We start from the raw sequence: 8,742 nt of genomic DNA on the forward strand, positions 1-8,742 counted from the left end.
GACTGCCTTGTACTCTAACCCAAAGCACTTCAGAGTGCCCCTCCCCTGACTTCTTGCTAATTGACGAGGATATGTATTCCTCCTTAATATAGAGTACCACATCCCCACCTCTCTTTCCACCTCTATTCAACCTGCTGTCTTTTGTGAATCCCATTTCAAGGTGCCTAACTCACCCCTTTCACTGTACAAGGAACTTAATCACCTAACTTGGGTTTGTGAAATGCGTTCCTGGAGCCAATCACTTGAGTTGGTATGGCAGCACAGGAGAGCTCAGACTTGATACTGAGGGAATAAGCCCCATCCATGTATTCCCATGCTGTACATAGCAAGCCCACAATAAGGCAGCGAGGATGCCCTGAAGGCATTTACAGAACCATACGCAAGACCTGGGTTTTCAACATGATCAAGAGTGATGGTATGGGCAATCCCCAGGACATGCTCACCATGTCATACATAGGGCAGGCACAAACATACACAGTGCAGGAGCTGGTAAGGAGGCTTGTGTCCTCAGCAGAAAACTGTGTTCTCTGCCACTGTGATATAACATACTTTGTTAGGTCCTAAGTGGTTTTGGATATTAGAATTAGTGTGGAGATACACTAGAGCTCAGTCCAATTTTCTTTGAAGTCTATGAAAAGATTTAAGAATTCATTTGAAATAGTGCTAGAGAAGTAGTAAAAGTCCACAACACAACATACTTCTGATGTTTATCTTGGATGCTGACAGCAACTTCTTTTAATTTCTTTCGCCCGCAGGGTTGCTGGATAATTTCATGTTTCTGAATCTACTAGGGAATATGAAACCTTTTTATATACAAGTCTTTCTTAGAATAGTTTTTAACATACCATATGCTTCAATTATTGTTATGCCATTAGTTCTGTATGATGTAGATGCATGTGAAAAAGGATCTTGCAATGCATTTATTCTTTCTACATTGAAATAATTGTTTGCTCTTTAGTGAATGGACTACTTCCTGGAGATATCTTCTTCTAAGGTTTTTTTTTTAATCGGATCTGTATTTGTGTTGAACTTCTTCCAGGCTGTCTTAGGTTGTGGCTTTTCAGTGTTAAAAATGAAACATTCTAATGTGCTCACCTCAAACATGAATACATTACATAAGCGTGAAATGAACTTTTTCTCCCCATTGCTGATGTGAGAATGTAGGGTAGGAAATTCTCACAGCTGGCAGACAAAGAATTACTGTATTTGCAAAGTAGTTGGAAACACAAATGTTGATTACTTCAATGAAAGAATTTAATTAGGGTTCCCAAAGAACAGGATATTACTGACATCACTGATTGGCAAAATGAGCAAAGTAATACCACATTTAACATTGCAATAGCTCTCACTTAATGATGCCATTATTAGAAATTGGCTGGCATCCTGAAATACGTACAATAGTTTGGCAATAAAATAATGATTTAGAAATTGCAGATGTAGGGCTTTAGAATGTGAAAGCCAAAGGGTTACTGAAAAGAAAGCCAAATCTAGCATTTTAATACCTTACCCATCCAGTCTTTAATAGACTGAGGTTTTCTACTTGGAAAAAAAAACCCTGCTATGTATCAGACACACTGTAAAAAAATCTTAAATGGATTATGTTAATCTTGTTAATGGGAATAACTCCCCATTCTCCCTAACTCTCACACCTTGCCTTCTTCACAGCCCCCTGTGTCTTGGCAGATTAGTAGGGTGTTGCATCAGCAGTCTTTTTGCTGGTGACCTGGCTAGATTAGACATCCAATTGCTGCTCTGTTCAGGGCAGATTTATAGGGTTAGGTTCTCTCTTATACCTGAGGTTTACTTGATAAAGGAAGGAGAATGTAAGGTTTGCTCCCTAATTCTGGGTTGTAGTCCCTGACATTATGTGATTTATAGCAGCTACTAGATTGTCATGTTTCTACCCTGATACTTACCTTTTCTTCCCAATTATTTTTTATAGGCAACAGTACAGAGGTGACACAAACACAGGACCTGAATTGGGCACACTTCTGCCAGCAGGATGTTCCCCTCTGGCAAGGGAATTTTCTGTTGCTATTTGTGGTCACGCTGGGTGTGTCTACACAAGACGTTTACTGCGCAGTTGACCAATTAACTGCATAGGAAGCATTTTGGTATCTACACATGCACCTCTATTAGGGTGCATGAAACTAATAAACTCCTCAGCAGGCTGGAACTTGTATTTGCAAGTTTTTTCATGCACAGCAGTGCATGTGTAGACACTGTCCCTAATGGCTGGAGCTCAGGGTGCCTCAATGCAGGGCTAGCCAGCAGGCAGTACCTGCACTGAGGCATCCTGAGCCCCAGCCAGTCAGGGAGCAGCATGTGGATGGGAAGCAGAGCTGCTCTCCTGTCTCCATGTTCCTCAGTGGGGGCACATGGTGGTTAAATAGGTTTATTGAACTTCTGTCCCAGATCTTCTCAAAATTCAAGTAGCTCACAGTCCCTCAGCATCCCACAATGCTTTGCACCTCCCTTGAAACCCCCACTTCCCCACACCCCACAGGGTGGGCAGCCTTGCCTTCGCTCAACCTGTCTCCTCCAGCGAAGCAGGGAGACATGCTCTAGCACCCCCCAGCTTCTGGTTTGGGCTGCTGCAGGCATGTGGCTGCATTTCCAGAATCAAAAGTGAATGTCTGTTCACTTGCTTATTGGTTCAATCTATGCAGTTTAAATTAAACTGAGAAGATTGAATCAATTCAGCCTCGGGCTTTTTGACTGTCTGTACTTAGCCTTCTTGTCTTTCTTGATTAGTATTATAATTTAGACAGTCACTGCTTGCATTTTTGCTTATATTGTCTGTCTGTATAGTGTTTGAAGCTGCTGTGGTTTAAAAAAGTTTTGAGGCCAAATCAATGGTTTGGTGACATTATAGTTTATTGAGAGAGGTAATCAGTCATGTTAGTCTCAAGTCAGGCAGAAGGTAGGGTAGATATATACCTTATAAACTAAATAAGACATATATAGAGAGCATAAGCTTCCATTATCTCAGTCCCATTTCATCTGATGCTTTGAAAGGGCGAACATAGAACAGCATATGAAGTGGAGTGAGTGAGCTGAATAAAAGTATAGTGCAGTGAAACATGAGACACGTGTATTAGAGAATGGTCTTGGGATATAAAGTTCCGAGGCTTGTGAAACAGCATTCTTATTATAATTATTATATTAACAACAAGGAAGTAAAACTAGTTCTGGTTGGACCAAAACCAAAGCAATTTAGGCATACATTTTTTGAGAAAAAAGGTAAACCTTTGTATTTATATTATCAGTTGTTGAATTGTTATTTGTATGGAAAGAGTAGTTTAAATCACATAGCTCATAATTAATAATTAGGTACTTTTTAAAAAAAAATCCTTGCAATATCAGCCTCAAGAGTTTTTGTAGAGGGCTACAATTTTTTTCAATATGAGTAAGAACTGTGTAGTTATTTTTAACACTGGAATCAAATACCTTTTGCAGCTTGTTGGAGGGGATATCTTCATAGTCACTGATGGTGGTGATGTAGCCCACAGGCATCAAGCAACACTGCCACAAGCACCTGCTGCTTTCTCCTTTATAGTCTGGTCAGGTCTTCATGGGTGTTTATATACATGGTCCGGGAGTGGGGGGAGGTTGGGCATTTTAATTAGAGCAGTTCTGAGAGCCACTCTAATTAAAGTGTCCAGAGTGTCACGTGTATCAACATCCATGCACTAAAAAATGGCAGCGGGGGTGTTTTAATTAAAGCTTGTTTGGTGGTTTAGTTTAAGTGACTTAATTAAAAATTAATTTAATCTGCTCCAGTGTGCTGTAATTATATCATGTCGGAGCAGCCTTGCTGCACATGTATAGGCACACCATGCGACTAACTCATAATTCTTGTGTGGGCTGCAAGGATCCAAATCTCTTTCTGACTTGGTCTTTCTTCAAGAGAACATTAACTACAGTAATGATGTGATTGTCCATATGAATGGTTGGCTTTGGGTGTGGTGAGCAATTTGTTGAAAAGAATGCTGTCTAGTATGCAATATCATGTAACAAGATGAATTTATGTAGAGGAGTGCTTTCTCTTGAAGTGTACTAGCACTTTCAGATAAACATCTCTCTGATACCTTCTTCATGAAGTCATATCCAGTCAGTTGAGCAGGGAAAAAAAGGCAATGATGTGAATGTCATTTGATACACAGGAGAACTGCCTATTTAGCTGGTGGTTTCTGGAGTGTGCCTGGTATACAACATGTTTATGCTTTTCAAACTCATTTAGCCAGACTTTCAGACAGGAATGCATGCAGGCTGATTATGAAAGCATCTACACTTTAAAAGGGCATAATAAACTTTGTACAGCTTTTATTTTGGAAAAGAAAATCATGCAACCTGGGCTGGAACTGGAGGGGAGCTTAAATTGTTTTTGTGGTGATAGTGCTAGATTTTGTTGACTTAAGAGGCAGCCACAGCAGGAGCAACAGCTGCTCTCATTTATATATGTTATATTCTCTTTTGGATAGCCTGAAAAAAATAGGAAAGCACACTATTTCTGCCAATCTGGTATTCCACACCTGAAGCTTACTTGTCCCAGTGCCTCCCATGAAATATGCAAGTCCATCTCTCCAGTTGGAAGGAGGTAATTTATGGATGAACTGAACTGATGCCACCAATGCAGAAAACAACAATGGTTTAATTATAGTGTATGTATATAAGATCCAAATATTTCTCTCCCTCTTTCAAGGTATCTGTCACACCCACTGTACTAACATTTGATATGAAAACAGTGTATTTTAAAGGACTGTGAGATTAAATCAAAATAATTATGAAAACACATAACAGCAAAGAGACTTTCCCTTCTAACACAACACAAAATCAAAATAATTTTGAGAGCTTTCATGATTACTTGTAAAATATATAACCTTGAGGTTAAAGTGTAGCACAGAGTTTGATAACATATTGTTCTTGGCTGATTCTGAAGTTTATCTAAAGCATTAAATCCACAAAGTGAGACTTGCAGATGTTGCCACTTGCAAATATAAGCAGTGAGGGAAGGAATTTTATGTATTCTAGGAGACTATATTTCAAACTTCTGTGCATGGGTAATTAATTATTTCAAAATATTAAATAAAGTTAGGCATTATCCAATATTATTTAAACCTCACTGAACAATTAACATCTGTGACCTTTGCTATTTGTTAATGAAGGCTAATGAAGTTCAATAGTGGTAAATCTCATTTTACCTTTATGCATAACACAACATATAATTGTATTTTGAACATTCCCAGTAGCACATACCTGGCTAAGATGACAGATTTAGATTTTAATAAAAGTTAAATACTTAAAATATATTTTATCACAATACATTATATAAATTAATCTAAATGCAAGGGAAAACTATAGTTTTTTGCTGTGCGATTTGCTCCACTTGCTCCACTGTAGTTGTTGGATCAGGTTCTAAAAGATTAATGGAAAATCAGAGATTGTTAAACTATTGCTAAAAACAACCGTGGGAAACTAGGCACTCTTTTAATGTTACTTTTGAACTACACAAGCATGTATATGCCAAGTTACTCATCAGTAACAATTGATGTTTATGATAAAGTTTTGTATTGCAAGCTCTTTGTTTTCTGCTGTTTTACAGTGTATGTTACGGTCCCATGACTGGGACTCTGAGATATTACCACAATGCATATATCATTTATCACAACAATGTATCATGAAGATCAAATATTTTAATCAAAACTCTTGGAGAGGTGATATCTTTTATTAGATCAACTAGATAGTTGAAAAAAATTCTTTATTTGCAAGCTTTCAGGCACACACCCCCTTCCTCAGGCACAGCAAATTGCAAAGATTGTAAAATTTCTCACATGTGGAAATGAAAATTCATATTTTACAGGAGAGCTGAAAGGTAGTATAAGATCTTCTGGCTGGAAAAGTTCATGTCATGCAAAATAGCCCAGGTAAAAGTTGGAGCAGTTTATTTACTTCAGAGTTATCTGATGGCAAGCAAGCTGTTGAATCATGCTTCTTTCTTGTTATGAGGTTTTATATTTCACAGGAGGATCGATGATGGAAGGCTCTCCTGGGCCAGGGATTTCTCTTGTGGTGAGGCTGTTCTGTGAGCGTGCAAATTTGGCTCAAAACAAAAGGCTTACAAAAGGTAAAATTATAAAGGTTTCTTTTCAAAACAGCTAACAGCTAATTTTGATATCTTCCATGTTTCAGGGATATAGGTTGTAGCTGTGTTGGTCTGCAGGCAAAAGTAATCAGAACTCTTGCGGAGGTGATATATTCTATTACACCAACTAGATAGCTGCAAAAAAAATTATTTATTTACAAGTTTTTTGGACACACATGCCCTTCCTCAGGCATTGGGGAGTGCAAAGATTAATTTCCACCTGAGAGAAATTTTATAGTTCTTACACTCTCCTATGCCTGAGGACCTCCTGAGCATATATGGCAATATTTTATAGAGGCAGGACATTGGCTGTCATGGTTCACCTGCTTTACCTGTGGCAGGTTAGGGTTTTAGGTCTGTGTTGTGTCAGGGTTGATGGCAGTCTTATGTAGAGTTCAAATTATTATTCATATGGGATGGTTTGGATAGGGATGATCCTGCCTCAGGCAGAGGGTTGGACTAGATGACCCTTGGAGGTCCCTTCCAGCCATTCTTCTCTGTGACACTATGAATAACTAGGAAAATAGCGATGTACAACCAGAAATGAATCTGAAGCTGCAGGAAAAAATGCTGTTTACAATTTATGAAGTCCAACATCATCAGGAAGAATTTATCTTTGACTTCCCATGTAGCATTTATTCAGAAATTGATATTATACAGAACTCCATATTATGAATATAAATGTTTTATTGTATACAGAAGTAAAGTTACAAATCACTCCATACTATGGCAATCTGTTACTTTCAGATTTTAAATTTTAGATATTCTGAGCAATAACTTATCCTCAAGGTTATTGGAGGAGGCTATTAAATAACTTGAAAAATTACAACATTGATAGATAAGGTCTGAGGAAGAGACCAGGATATGCAGAAGTAATGATGTAATATGTATTGTTTTGATTGTGAGATAGAAGTTTGAATCCTAGGACAGGAGTAGATTTTCATAGCTCTAACCTGTCAAAGTGACATGACTTTCATTAAAAACAAGGTTTTCAGGACTTCGTGATTTCAAATGCATGCCATTGGCACACTTCAGCAAGGTTGCTGGTCAAGACTGGAGGTCATCGTTCTACACTTGTAGATTTCAGTTTGATTCCTCAGGCCACATTTTAAACACTGGAAGTAACATACTGGAACTGGTACCATGGTGCTCTTTTCTTGTCTTCAAATGACCCTCTTAAACCTGGATTACTACTACCATATTCCCTTGCTTTTCTGTCTGACCATTACAGCTGGCACAATGTTGGCTGGAAAGACCTTTTGGGACATTCTGCAGGGCACTGTTATACCTCTAGAATGGCATTTTACAAGAGAAAATTGAAGCCTTGTGCCTTTCTGTACCAATGCAACATACCTGAATAGCCAGAACTATGTCTATGGGTTCTGAAAGGAGTCTATCAAGTTGTCCATGGAAAAGGTAGGTGGTTGCAATAGGGTTCTTGAAAAAGGAAAGGGAGAGACATAAAGGGTGAAGGAAAGTAGAAGAAAATGGGTCAAAAGGAAAACAACATCTTTGGTATGTTTGAACATGCTGCAGGAAGCATGTGCTTTAGGAAAACTTTGTGTGGGGGAAGGGGGGAAGAGGAGGATTCATGAACAGTAAAAATGCATCTTCTTCCAGAGGCACTAATGAAACAAAATGTATATTTACTCTCGTAAACCCCACACTGTGATAAAGTCCATCTTTTCTGCTAATGCTCCTGCTGGACCTTAAGCATGGAGCTTCCTTACTTCAAGGGTTTTGTCCTCCTGCTCAGGGTCAGATCAATCTCCACATTAAGAGTCAGGAAGGAATGACCATGACCCCATGATCATTTTGGTACAGGCTAGTTTTGCCTTTATCTGTAGCGGTGGGCACTGCCCTCTTTCAAGCTTATGTTAGCAACGCTTGTAATAATAGGATAATGGCCACCATTGTCCCCCTGCTTTACCTGTGGTAGGCTATGATGTTATGTCTTGTGGTTGTGTCAAGGTTGACTGTACAGGTTTGCTGAGAGGTTAGGCAATGGATTTGTACAGAATGGTTTAAATAGAGATGACCCTGCCTCTGGCAGGGGGTTGAACTAGATAACCTCTAGAGGTCCCCCCTAGGCCTATTTTTCTATGATTCTGTGAATCTTGATGTGCATATTAATAAGTATTAATAGGGATTATACAAACTACATCTCTTTAATTGTAACAAAAAGAAGAAATAAAGGACCTGGAATTTGGAGAAAAGGCTCAGAAGAGACACAGCCAGGCTTCAATCAGCCTTAAAGTATCAGGATATAGACAAAACCAGGATCCCTGCTTATTACCCATTTAAAAGTCATAAATCCTCTGATAAAAAATTGAAAATACTCTGGTTAAAGCCCACCAAATCAATGTTTTTGTGTGATTAAAATGAAATTCCACTATATATACTGCTTTAAAATTCCTTTAAAATGGCTTTAAAATTGTAACTATATGAATAAAAGAGGCTTGATGCCTACCTGGCTGGAGTCATTTAAGCCCAGTTTTTCTCCAGCCCAGGCAGGGGGTCGGGCTTGAAGATCTACAAGGTCCCTTCTGACCCCACTTCTATGATTCTATGAAAACATCGTGTTGAACTGATACCTG

At 38.7% G+C, this 8,742-nt stretch overlaps 1 long non-coding RNA gene across 1 annotated transcript in view; it reads left to right on the plus strand.

The window, feature by feature from the left end:
* LOC109321160 overlaps positions 1-2,173 on the plus strand; it is a 3,734-nt gene extending 1,561 nt beyond the window's left edge. The window contains exon 2 of the long non-coding RNA XR_002103992.1: positions 1,943-2,173. This is a non-coding gene — a long non-coding RNA (uncharacterized LOC109321160). The remainder of the gene's footprint in view (positions 1-1,942) is intronic.
* The last annotated feature ends 6,569 nt before the right edge of the window (positions 2,174-8,742 follow it).

Source organism: Crocodylus porosus, unplaced genomic scaffold, assembly GCF_001723895.1.
Source record: "Crocodylus porosus isolate Cpor-Errol unplaced genomic scaffold, CroPor_comp1, whole genome shotgun sequence".
NCBI lineage: Eukaryota > Metazoa > Chordata > Crocodylia > Crocodylidae > Crocodylus > Crocodylus porosus.